Below are 14,521 nucleotides of genomic sequence, written 5' to 3'. Positions count from 1 at the left end.
ATTGGCTATTTGAATATTAGACATGGACTTGCACTAATAAAATACGATTTTTGTTTAATTTTAAATGACTTATATTATGCTTTTTCTAAACGAGAGACTCTTCTCTCGAAATCTATTAGCTATTACATATTTTGTCATAAAAATGTCTAATATAAATATTTTTTAAAATAATTTCTTAGAAAGAGATAAATAATAACAGAATTACTCAATGTGTTGTTATTTTAGACTTCCTATTTATCATTGTCCCTGGGAGATTAACCAAATTGTTAATTACATTTGTGTTGATCTGTTGTCTTGTCCTGCGTTCAAATTCTCGCATGTTTTTCGGGAAATCAATCAGGTGGCGGATAGGATTGCCAAGCTGGGTTTGCTGTCTGGGGTGCGGGAATGGAGGGAAGACCCAGAGCTGTTGGCTCTCATCCGGAAGGATGCTCTAGGGCGGCTATCGTCTCGGTTGTTGTAGCCCCCCCTAACTTTTTCCTTTTTCCAAAAAAAAAAAAAAAACTTCCTATTTATCAAGAATCAAATCATTTTATATATTGAATACAGCTTTTCAATTTCTTTACTTACTACTAATTTTTTTGTACAAAAATAAGAATATGTTAACTAATATCTATTATTTTCAATTTTTTTAAAAAAAATCAATACTTTTTTAATTGCATAACTCTATATACCAATATAACATCGTTGTTGTGAGTGTTAACAAAAACTAGCGTTGAATCTTATATACTTAAATATTTAAATTTATTTATAATTTTATTAAATCTTATCTTATATTATATTTTTGAACTCAACTATCTAGACTATAGAATTTATTCATACTATAATGCATCAAAACAACCATATTCTATTAAAAAATGATAGAAGTTTAATTATATATAATTTCTATTATTAATATTCTTATTAAATAAATTTGACATTTTATTTTATACCAGCCCCCCAAAACTGTTAATCCCTCAAGCACATCCACATAAACCACAAAATAAAGCATCATCATACCAAAATTATAATAACCAAGCAAAAACCTGGGAGAAAACTACCTCAAACCCCCACAGATTGCTCTTGTTCCAGCCGCTCGTACACGAATTGTTCCAGTCAGTTGAAGGAGGGAAATTGAAGGAGGGAAATTGATCGAAGGAGAAGATTAAACAAAAACCCTGAAAATTTCTTACCAATTGACGCTGATTTGACGCTGAATTGGAGGAATCTGTTAAAGAACCCTAATAATCGAACTCGAATGGGGAAGAAATGGAGATGGAGGAGGGGGTTGTTTTAACCGGTTGATCGAACATGCAACCTGATAAAAATTGTGGTTTTCAAAAATTTTCAGGGGTACAACGGTAAAACACAGGTCTGGATGGATTTTCTAACGGCAGAAACATAAGGGTGTTGCATTGGTAACGGAATATATATAAGGGGTGTTTTAAAACAATCAGTGATATAAGGGGTGGTTTTTTGAAAAATGGCCCAAATAAGGGGTGGTTTTAAAAAATTTGCTCATGAACAATATATATATAACACATCTACTTCAGTCAAGTTCTTCTTCCTCTTCCTCTTTGTCCGATGATGAAAAGTCAACTTCTGGTTCTTCGACAAGAGGAATGTGCAACGCTTCTTCGCTAGCTTCTTCATTCTGATCAGCCAAGTTTGTGGGATCTTCTTCTGTTTTAAAGATAAGGGGATTTTCTTCGATATTGTCTTGGAAGGCCGGGACAATTGTCTCGGGCATGTCAAGTTTTGACCTTGCCTTAATCTTGCATGTTGCCTACCAATTTACTTTATCCCGTCTTTTACTTGGATATTGCAAGTATCGAACTTGGTTGGCTTGTTGTGTCAAGATGAATGGTTCATACTTATTGTATCTCCGTCTATGATTAACATCCACCATGTAGTATCGAGTGTTAGTGTGTGTTCCACTATTACTACGGTCAAACCAGTCACGTTTGAATATGATGGTCTTCTTCATTGGTAGAGTTGGATAGTCTAACTCAATCATGTCAGTTAACACCCCATAAAAGTCATTTTCGCCCTCGACATATTTTGTTCCCTTATGCAAACACCGCTATTCATTGTAAGCTTGTCTTGCTCATATTATCGAGTTAGGAACTTGATGCCGTTCACATAGTACACTTTATATGTGTTGACCTTTCTACACGGTCCCTTTGCAAGGCTTAGAATGAAGGGACTGGTATAGACAGTTGGATCTTTGACCTGTAGTTCAAATAGACAGTTGTAAGAGTTCCAACACTTTGCAAGACTCAGAGTAAATGAATCTCACAAGTACTTACATGAGATTCAAACCAAGAGGCGAAGTCTCTCAAACTTTCTTTCAATTTCTGTCTCGCTTATTCCATTGTTCCTTTCGCACAACTCGGCCAGGAAAACCCTTTAAAAGTGAAACACCAAAATTAAATCACATTTTTCGAGTAGATATGTGATTGCACTTTATAACAATGCTTACTTTTTGTGAGCTTCAATTTCAGGACAGTTCAAAAGAACATAGTTCCTAGAAGCAATAATATCAACATCATTAAGATGTCTTTTGGTGCTACTATGCAACGGCCTTCCCTTCGGTTTGAAAAATGATAGTCGGTCGACATTATCATCGACGTTTATATCACAAGTTTCATTTCTTCTCAACCGGTTGGGTAACCTCGGATCACTTTTAGTGAAATAAAAAGATGCAAATTTCGCGATTTCTTCTTGCAAATATACGCTGCTAATGCTTCCTTCTACTCTGACTTTATTGCTGACCTTTTTCTCCAACTTCCTCAAATATCTGTTTTTGGAATCTTTTAGTTATAAATAGATAAAAAATGGGTGGAAAAACACCAATTGTAAGATCAATACCTTTCAAATGGATACATCCATTGATATTGAACTGGCCATGCCATCATCGCCTCATAAGGAAGATGCAGGGGGAGATGCTCCATAGAGTCAAAAAATTGGGCGGAAAATACGTTCCAGCTTGCACATTATTTTTGCGATTTCAAGATCCATACGATACATGTCTTCTTTTGTCAATGAGGTGGAAGTTAACTCCTTTAAGAAGATACTCAACTCCGTTAATTGCTCCCACACATCTTTCGATAGAAGCTCCCTATTAGTGATTAGCAAAAGTCATTGCATAAAAACATGGCAATCATGACTTTTTATCCCATGCATTTTCAGATTGTTAGGATCAACACATCAGGACAAGTTAGACGCGTACGCGTCTGGAAACTTTATTTTCTGTATCCACTCAAGCAAGACTCTTTTTGAATCCCTATCCAATGCATACTTTGCCTTCGGAAATTTCCCTGTTGCCCTGTCTTTAGCTAGCTCAGGGCGATAACAGATGTCATTCAACTCTTCTATGGATTTTTCATTGTCTTTTGTTTTCCCGAGAACATTGAGAACGGTATTGAAAACATTATCGAACACGTTTTTCTCAACATGCATGACATCTAAATTATGCTGAATGACATTCGTACTCCAATAAGGCAAATCATAGAAGATATTTTTCTTATTCCATCCATGTTTTTTGGACAATAAAGTATTAGTACTTTTCACACCAGGTTCATATGCCTTCTTAAACCCCAAATGATCTAGCCCAGCTAACATTTCAGCTCCAGTTATCACCCCCGTAAGCCTTTTTTGCTCTTGTTTGCCTTTACAAAAATTTGTGACATTTTTTGCGAAATGAATGACACGGGGCAAAAACTTTCGAGAGTAATCAAACCACGATTGTTTACCACTCTTGGGCAGCGTGAATGCATCTATCTCTTTCATGCAATAAGGGAAGGCTTGTCTACCGACAATGCTCCATCTAGATAATATAGAATATGCGGGAAAATAACTAATTGTGCATATAAGAGCCGCTTTCGGTTGGAAATTCTGGCGTTTATGAACATCGTATGTAGTGACTCCACACTGCCACAATTGGTTTAACTATGCAATTAACGGTTGTAGAAATATATCCATTTGATGTTTCAGATTTCTAGGACCCGGGACCAAAACCGTCAAAAATATAAACTCATCCTTCATGCACATCCAACTACGGTCTTGATCCATCTCTGTAGCATGGATAATTAGATGAAGATTCACATCAAATCGTGTTTATTATCTTAATTACATCTTCTCTAATTTATTTTATTGTGTCACATGTATTACATGTACACCAAATCCTAATTCTCATTTTTATATTTTAATATTTAATATTGTAAGAATCTCGAACAAAAATTTAAATATTTCTATATAATTCTAATTCCATGATTATATATATAATACTAAATCCACAATTATATATAATCCTATATTCACAAGAATTTTAATAATTTTCAACATAAATCATATATAACCCTAAATCCACAAAAAATCTAAATCCATAAAATTCTATATAATTTTAAATCTAAAATTCAAACAAATTCTAAATCCGAAATTCAAACTCTGAAATGCACAAAAATTCTATGTATAATTCTTTATAATTCTATTTCCTAAAAATCCTACCTAATTCCTAAAAAAATCCTATATAATTCCTAAAACATTCTATATAATTCCTAAAAAATTCTATATAATTCTTAAAAACCTATCTAAAAATCTATATATTTTCTAAACAATAATATAATTTTTCTAAACAATATTCTAAAAAATCTATCTAAAAACCTAGATATTTTCTAAACAATAATACTATTTTTTTCTAAACAATTTCTAAATAAACTATCTAATAACCTATATCTAAACAATTTCTAAATAAACAATCTAATAATATTTTTTCTAAACAATTAATAAATAAATAATTTCTAAACAATAATACTATTAATATAACAAATTTAAAAAAGAAAAGAAAAACGTACCCGGCTGGGTAGGCGAAAACACCGTGCGGGCGGGCGAACTCCGGAAACTGGCGGGAGTGACGGGGGGACTCCAAAAATCGGTGGGAGAGGCAGGCGGGCGAACTTTGGCTGTTGGGCGGAAGAGGAGGTAAATGAGAGGCGGGCGCGGACGACTCCACAAATCGGCGGGAGTGACGGGCCATAGTGGAGAGGAGGGAGAAAAGAGGAGGGAAAGGAGGGAAAGAAGAGGAGGGAAAGGAGAGGCGGGCGGCGGCTGCTGGGCGGAAAGCTAAGGCGGGGGCGAGAAGGGAGAGAATTTGGCAACGAGGAGCGAAAATAAGGGAAACAAGGGATTCTGCATAAATTTATAGAAGGTGACAGGTTAGCAACGGATCTATCCGTCGCTAATCCGTCGCTAACCTGCAGAACCGGAGAGGGTCCAAAAATTAGCAAAGGATTTAAGAGATCCGTCTCCAATTTCACCAAATATTGGGAGTATAGTATCCCTCCCCCGGATTAGCGACAGATTAGCGACTACAATCCATCGATAATGGTGAAATATGGATGGTAATTTTACCTGTTTGGTGACGGATTTCCGTCACTAAACGGGGGATAGATAGAGTTAGTGACGGATATTACTGGTTCATCGCTAACTCTACGTTTAGCGACGGAAATCTGTCGCTAATCGTGAACATTCGGTGCCATCCTTTACCACCATAAATAGCAACGGAATTCCGCCGCTAATCTACCGGGTTCTAAGGTTGTGATAATATCTGCGATGAATGTGTTATCCGTCGCTAACTTCGTCGCTAATGTTGAATATTTGAGACGGAATCAAGATTCGTAGCTAAAACAATGTTTTCTAGTAGTGATAATTAAACCAAGTAATATAATAGCACATTCAAACACAAGAAATTAAAGGGAAAGATCAACACACTAGGTTTTGTAACGCAATCCAGACCAAGTCCTACGTATGTGGGCTTCAAGATGAAGGTCATTCCACTATACAAGATATTCAGTTTTCAAGAAAACAAAACAACAATCCCGGCTTGTTAAAGGCTAGTACAACAGAAACTATGAATCAACCAGAATCACTCAAGATCCAAGGTTATAAGTACTCCCTCAACGAAGCTTTCGCAGAAGTAGCCAACGGATATCCACTTCCTGTATCAGATGCGTCAACTTACGCACCACCAGATCTAGAACCACCGCCGTCTTTACAAGTTCTCTGATGAAGCAAGAGATTTGCCTCTCCAAAGGTCGAGCAAAACACCTGAGAAAGATTTTAGGATTTGTGAGTTGCGGTGGAGTAGACAGTGGGAAAAATTAGAGTTAATTTTAGTCTCTCTCTCATTTCTCACTTATATACGAGAAGTCACAAGGCCCAAAACAACCTAGCAACAATACAGGCTGGGCTCAATCAAACACGACCCAACACAACTCACTTATAACATTACAAGCTCACTAATACAAGTCCAAATACATTTTAGGAAATCATAAACCTCACAATTTGTCCTCTTGATTTTCTAAATCTTGCACTGCTCATCCCAGACTGTAGAACACAGTCATCCACCAGGATGAGAGTGGAGTGTGGACTCCTCCATTTTCGACACTTTTTCCCCCTCAAGGCACGTCCCATATATGCAAACTATCCATGCAAAAACCAAATTTATCAGCAATAATAATTTTAGTGCCAAAATCTGCAGGATTTGGTTCACCCTTTATTTTCTTCACAATAATCTGTTTTTCTCAAATATGTCTAATGAAGTGATATCGTACATCAATATATTTAGATCTCTCATGATATACATGATATTTACATAAGTAGAAAGTAGATTGACTATCCATGAGAAGAACACGAACATAAGTAACAAACTGAATTTCATTAAGTAGTCCAGTTAACCAGGAAGCTTCTTTTGCATCATCTGTGGCATTAATATATTCTGCCTTAGTCAAGGAAAGTGCAACAAAATATTGTTGTTGAGCTTTCCAAGAGATGCAGTTACTAGCCCAAGTATAATGAAAAGTTGTTCTTGACTTTCTATTATTCTTATTGTCGGATTGGTCAAAGTCCATAAATCCATGTAATCCATTTTTATTAGTATGTTCAAAATATACAAGACTTAGGTTCTTAGTACCACTCATGTACCTAAGGGTATATTTCATGGTTGTTTAGTGATCAGGTCTAGGGTAAGCCATGAATCTACTAAGCACACTAATGGAAGAGGCTAGATTAGGTCAGTTGCATAACATAGAAAACATTCCATAACCTATATCCACATCATATCATACCTTAGACATATTCTTTTTATCTAAGGCTGTTATGGGACAAGTCTCTTTGGTCAGTTCTAGGTGCCCTCCTAAGGGCGTAGGTTTGGAATTATCCATAATAAACCTATCAAGAACCTTTTGACTATAGTCCTTTTGGGTAACCACATGCATCTCTTTTCCTTCTCTTATTATTTTGATTCCTAAATCATTTGGGCAACATCTAAATCTTTCATATTAAAATACAACTTTAAGTCTCTTTTCACACCAGAAATAAGCACTTTAGAGTAAGAAATTAACAAAATGCCATCCACATATAACAATACATATATGGGAGTCAAAGACTTAATATTCTTGAAATAAATACATGTACCAAAATTGCTTCTAGTAAATCCTAATTTTTTCATACAAGCATCAAATTTCAAGTTCCAGTTTTTAGGAGATTGTTTAAACCCATAAATGGATTTACTTAACAGACAAGCATGATTAGGATGTTTTGATCCACAAAACCCATAGGTTGTAATTGGCCATGTAGGAAATCAGTTTTAACGTCCATTTATTCAAGTTCTCAATTATAAACAATACACATAGCAAGAAGCAAGCACAGAGTCTTATATTTCATAACAGGTGCAAATATGTCATTATACTCTATGCCTTCTCTTTGTATATACCATTTTACCACTAGTCTGGTTTTGTACCTAGGATGGTTTTCCTCTTTAATCTTATATATCCATTTATAATCAATAAGTTTGGCACTTTCAAGTTAGCAACTAAAGTACAAGTTTTATTTATTTCTTGGATTCTAACTCATCTTTCATAGCATTTATCCATTTTAGGGAATCCTTACACTTGACATCGTGCTTGTATCTGTCTGGAGTGTAATTTTCAGTTTTAATAACAGATACAACCATAAATGCAGAGTCAAAAAGGCTCACATTCTCAAACAAAATAGAATGCTCAACATTGGCGAAGAAATACTTCATATTAGGTATAACAACCATAAGTTCTTTATCTCTTGTTAATTGACAAGTATTCACATTATCATGCATGTTATCAGATTGCTCATCTACAATATCATCATGCAAGAGAGGTAGAGAATTATTATCAATGGAGTTAGAGATTATCTTACCTTTTCCTTCGTTAATTATTGAGCATCATTGCCTGATTCATCACCATTGGGCCCTTCGTGGGAGGGCAAACTTTCAGTCTTGCTCTCCTCCCTTGAGTCCCTGGGGACCTTTTCTGTGCTAGCTTGAGCATCAAAGGTTCCCTCTGAATGCCTATTGTGTGTGACAAAGAGATGGCCAATGTCAAACTCCTCTTCTAGATGTTGAGGGTTGCCATTAGGCACATAAAATTTCCTTGTTTCTTCACCTTCTATATCTGGTTCAGAATCTTTATCTGTTACTTCACACCCAATGAACTATTCGGTTCAGTTTACATGGGGATTTTGATTATAATGTTGTATTTACTCATTACCATCTAGCAATTTTTTTTTTATCATTTTGGCTATTTATAATTAAAAATCTACATCCTAGTTTTTTTTTAGATTTTACTACAACCACCTCTACTTCATTTTACCTTGTAACAACTTTATTTTTCTTTGATTCCTGGTTTGTTTGTTGGATTGAAACCTATAGCTAGTCCCAATTTTCACCATTAAAGTCTTGCTCCAAAGTTTCCTTTAAATTATTTTAACCAACACAGTTTTCTCCTGGCTCACCCTTACCTTCATCGACGTGATTCTCTAATCTACGACCCCTTACTTCCGTCGGCGTGATGCTTCCCTTTTTCATCATTGTGCAAACTTTCAACCTAGGATCTTCGTCCTCGGACGTGAGTATTGTGTTTGCATTATCGCTCCTGCTCTTCGTCCTCGGATGGGATAGTTTCCTTTTGTTTTGTTGATTGTTGGTCTTTTTGGCCTAATTTTTCTTTTTCTTGCACAATTTTTTACCACTTTTTCTTGTTTTCGGGGGGTTAGTTAGTGGTTTAGTGCGTGACCACCTTCCTTTGACTCAGGTGATGACTTTGTGTTGTGAGAGGTGATTTAATCTAGTTTGAACCGTCCGATATGTTTTTGCTAGTTTCGAGGCTCTTGAAGACCCCTACTACTTAGAGCAATGTCATGTAATTGCGGCTCCTGAAGATCCTTCATTTAGATGAGGGCAATGTTATGGTGGTCCATTCGTCACTTATAATCATATCTTGTGTTTTTTCTCTTTCTTGTCTTTTTCTCTCTCATTGCTTGTTGCTTTTCCCTAGCATGTTTTGTTGTAGTTTTCTCTAGCCGGTTTGTTCTGGCTCCCGTTTTTTTCGGGGCTCTCGTTTAAATGGATGTGGTGATATCAATTAATCGAACTCCTTACCTTTTATCAAAAAAATCTCATGCCATGGGATTGAATGACTAGAAATCTATAACCCTTTACTCCTTCTAGGTAACCAAGCATTGCACATTTTATGGCTCTAGATTGAAACTTACCGTGACAGATCTTAGCATAAGCTAAAAATCAAAGGAGCCTCAAATGTGAAATGCTTCACTTATTTATAGTCCATAATTCCTAGGGAGTTTTAAATTTTAAAACAGATGAAAGAGATCTGTTTATGAGGTAGCAAACTGTCATAACAGCTTCTCCTCATAAACTATGACTAAGACCTCAGCTAAATAATATGCATCTAGATTTTTCTAGGAGAGTCCTATTAAGTCTTTCAGCAATTCTATTTTGTTGAGATGTACCAGGTTCATTCAAGTGTCTTTTTATGCCATGTTATTGACAATACTCATTAAACTAATGATTAAAAACCGTTATCAATTTGGTTTTCTACAAAATTCTTCCAAGTAATAAAAGCAACAAAAGTATCACTTTTAGATCTTAATAGATAAAGCCACACTTTTCTGGAGAAATATAGGAAGACCGCTGAAAAGAATGATTAATCTTTTTTTCTCAAACACACAGTCTTTAGAAAAACTCAAGTCAACATGGTTTTTACTAATTAAACCATGTTTAAACAAATAATTAAGACCTTTGTTATCTATGTGTCCCTTTCTACTATGCCAAACCTTACTTTGATGTAATGACAAATTATCACTTATTTTGGTAAGATTTAATTGAGATGAGGTTATAACATGATACAATCCACTTTCTTAATTCTTTTTACAAGAGTAAGTCCATTTTTTTACCTCTCAATTTAGGCACCCATCTAACATATTGGAATATCCTAACTTTCCCTTCATGCATACATAAAGGTACATTCCCTATTCCTTTAATAGTTAAGGAACTATGATCTCCTAGCATTACAACCCCACTATTGCATTTGACAAGGGGGCTACACGGATATTTATTGAACGTAGCATGCGTTGTACACCCAGAGTCAAGGATCCAGTCATTACAGTAAGAAGAATAATGGTACACATGATCAGTTTACATTCAAAGTAATCAAAAGATATAAGCAACGAGGCAAATTTTTATGTTCTACACTAATTTTTAGAAGATTCATCTTTCTTCTTCTTATAGCCTCCTTAATTTAGTTGCTAGTTTTGTCACAGTAAAAACAATTTTTCTTCTCATTATACTCAAAAGCATTATTAGCCTTAGGTTTCTTATCCTTAGACTTTTTCTACTTAAATTTCTTCTTGCCCTTTTCATTGACCATTAACACTTCATGTTTACGCTCAGTTTTCTTATCACCTTTATTTTTAAAGACCTTAAGGGTATCATTTTTCTTAGTTATAGATTCTATAATTTTTAATTTAGTCAAATCATTAGAGCTACACTGAATCACATCGTTTAAAGTGTCAAGCTGAGCAAGCAAGAAATTCAACAACAACACAATTTGATGAGTTTCAGCTGTAACATCTTTACATCTTTCCAAGTCCTGAGTTATTCTAAGAAATTGTTCTAGATTATCATTCAAAGTCAAGTTGATATCCATTTTATAAGTTAATAACCTACAGAATAGTGATATCGTAAAAGGCAAAGATTTATACAAGGATTCAAGGGCATTCCAGAGAGTTTTAGGTGTATAAAATCGTATCACTTGTCTTGCCACATCATCAGATAAACATATCATGATCTCTGATTGGGCCTGCTCGTCCATCTTAAGCCTTCTCTCTTCTGAAGTCATGGATGGATACTCACCAGTTACTACCTTGTAAAACTTCTAAAGTCATGACTGGATACGCACCAGTCACTACCTAAGCATACATGATAAGGTTTTTTAACCAATAAACTAAACTCTAAAAAGAAACTAACAAACACATCACTATAAAACAATAAAATCATAAGTAATTATTCATGGCCAAAACGTTTCATTATTAGTCTGGCATAGGTTAGAAAATCTGCTAAAGTTTCTCTAAGAAAATAGGGCAAGACTTCATATGATTATTTTTTAGTTTTTTTCTTTCTTCAGAGCCAGTGATTTCTTATGCTGACTTACATTAGGTGATTGCAACTCCATATATCCCTGACTTATTTGTTATTCCACCATTACTGATTGCTTCTCATCGAATTCAGCTAGCTGGTGTGGTGGCTGTGGAGGTAACAGGTGGTCCGAGTATTGATTTTGTCCCGGTCGAAAGGTATAAACTACAACTGAGTGCATAAGATTTCTTATGGCTGGCTAAACCCAATTGAGTTTTGGATTTCATGCAATGTAGGATCTGAATCAATCTCCAGATGAAGGACGCCTTCCAGATGCAAAGCTTGGTATCTGTCTAAACATTTCCTAAGCTCAGTATCTGAATGAGAGTTTGATGGTGTCATTTGGTTTATGTCGTAGGTGCACAACATCTGGTGTTTACATAATGGATCTGTCTAATAAGGATATAGTTGCGCTACCAGGAGGTCACGCACTGGTAATAATACTTGCAGTCTATGAGAATAGACTTCCCACATCGGAAGTTGAGATAATAAAAGTCCACTAGATAATACTATGGATTACTCCTCCTATCACCAATTGATTTTAGGATGAAATCTCATGGGCTTGTATTGTGTGCCTAATACAGATATGCGCTCGTGTATCACAGTCTTAAGACAATAAGTGCAAAGCAAAGCCATTTGTTCTTCAAAAACATACACTGAAAGGCAAACCACAAGGATTGCTGTCAAGGATCCTGAATTCCCTCCTTATGTACAACTCTATGCCAAGGTAATCTAAATACCTCATTCTCATTTCAATGGCAGAATGAAGAAGCTTTCCTCAGAGATTATGCAGAACCACACAAGAAACTTTCTGAATTGGGATTCAATCCACCATTGAAGAATGCCAACAGCAGTGGCCTCAAAGCACTTGGCTTCCTTGGAGTTTCCATGGCTGCTCTGGCTGTCATCTTCAACTACTTCTTTGAAATTCAAAGGAAAGTTTAAGCCAAAAAACCTGTAATAAAGGTTTTATATATTTGTATTTCATGTCTATACTTAAATAGAATTTTCTGCAAAACCTGTAAACATATATGGTATATACCTGAGTGAGTTACTACAGTGCTATATGCTACTCAGATACTATGAACTGAAGCAGAAGAATATAGTCGGATACTTTTCTAGGTTCCAAGATTCATCAGACAGGAATATGAAACTAGCTAAGCTATGACAATAAGATCGAGAAATTTGAACTCAATTTTAGCAGAAAAGACATTGCCTCAGATTATAGTACACGGAAATTATCGGCTATATGAAGCCTAAAGGTGCCTGAGCTTGATGATTCGGCCATAGCATCAGGAGAAGTTGCACCTGCCACGTGGTAGTGGAGGCACCATATACAGTGAAGTCGGTATCCCGGAAATCTCCTGAGCAGATGAAAAAGAGATCCAGCCATGAATAGCAAGTAGAAGAAACTGAATCATTTTGAGATATTTAAAAGGATCATTATATAAACATGCCTGCAATCTACAAATTATACTGCATTTTGGGAGGATAGTTGTTGTCTAGAAACAAACAATTTATTCTCTATTGTGATCATAAACATGGTGTGCATCTAACTTGCCACCTCTAAAAACAGGTATAAACCTATTGAATCTGGGAAAATCCACTTACGGAGGTGAATATTAACGTTCTGATGTAGTTCCAAAAGAAAAGAATGGAAGAAGAATCTACACAAAATCTGAAGGGAACGGACGAACTCGATATCCGAGGCTGGCCAGTGTGAACTTCGAGTACTGGTAGAGCACATCAGCAGCAGCTTGCTTCTTCTCTTCTTGCTGCAAACTCAAAAAATATGGCATTAGAGGAGGAGATGTTACCCCAAGTAGAATTTCTAGAAGTCTAAATAATTATCGGCTCTTAATTCGACAAATTTGTACCACGAAGTGTTTACGGATCCGAATTTAGGTTAAGGAGCACTGAATTCAGATTCTAATACGGATCCGAATTTAGGTTAAGGAGCACTGAATTCAGATTCTAATACGGATCCGAATTTAGGTTAAGGAGCACTGAATTCAGATTCTAATACGGATCCGAATTTAGGTTAAGGAGCACTGAATTCAGATTCTAAAGACGAAATCGATGTAAGAACAAAAGGGGAAAAGGAAGAGGAAGAGAATAAAGCAAATCAGCAGACCTCAATATCTTCGTCTTCTTTTTGTCTGAAACTCGCGCTTCGTATCTCGCCATTCTCTGATCAGTTATACCTTTTATAGACCCTCAAACACACTTTTATACCTTTTAATGCTTAGAAAATCAACAAAGGCCCATTAGCTCAGTTGGTTAGAGCGTCGTGCTAATAACGCGAAGGTCGCAGGTTCGAGACCTGCATGGGCCATTATTTGATCTTAAATCCGCACATTTTTTTTTCGACCGGATCTTGTTAGTCATTTAACTAATATATTTTATTTGATTTGTAGAAAGTGAATTAAAATATTTAAAAATTAAATGAGAATGTTTTACTAAGTTTATTGATGGTGAATTATTAACTTTCTTAACTCTTCTTCACTTTGCATTTAAAATAATGTAAATTAGTAAAGAGTTAGGTGTTCCGCTTAACCTATGAATAAATGCATTCTTCATTGTGAATTTCACACAAAATTAAGAGTTAGAATACATTTTTAAAGTTTTTGATCTCTCATTTTATCAAGATTAAGTAATCCTTTTATCAAGATTAAGTAATCCTTTATCAAGATTAAGTAATCATTTTATCAAGATTAAGTCATCTTGTCTTAATCATTTCAAAATCAAGATTAAGGCACTTTGTCTTAGACATGTTACAACACGTTATCAGCACTACAAGCCTCTAATCACCACTTATCAAGAATCATCAAGGTATAAAACTCAAATTCTTTATTAGCATAACCATAATTATACAAGAGCTATTACAAAATCGACTTGACAAATATTATCTGTAATTGCCAATATGCAGGATCTTCTACATCAGAAACTTGATTTTTTTCTTAGATCTAAAAATAATTTTAGTAAAAATATAAACATATTACTAGATTTAAAACAAAT

The 14,521-nt window shown here is 35.3% G+C and overlaps 1 non-coding gene across 1 annotated transcript; it reads left to right on the top strand.

The window, feature by feature from the left end:
• Positions 1-13,764: 13,764 nt before the first annotated feature.
• Positions 13,765-13,838, top strand: TRNAI-AAU (transfer RNA isoleucine (anticodon AAU)). The gene has a single exon. It is a non-coding gene; the product is annotated as a tRNA-Ile (tRNA).
• The last annotated feature ends 683 nt before the right edge of the window (positions 13,839-14,521 follow it).

The sequence above is a fragment of the Phyllobates terribilis genome, unplaced genomic scaffold (genome assembly GCF_046119375.1).
Source record: "Phyllobates terribilis strain yellow unplaced genomic scaffold, ASM4611937v1 Scaffold_4750__1_contigs__length_57583, whole genome shotgun sequence".
In the NCBI taxonomy this organism is placed as follows: Eukaryota; Metazoa; Chordata; class Amphibia; order Anura; family Dendrobatidae; genus Phyllobates; species Phyllobates terribilis.
The sequence above is the reverse complement of the archived record's forward strand: the minus strand, read 5'-3'. Positions and strand labels throughout refer to the sequence as shown.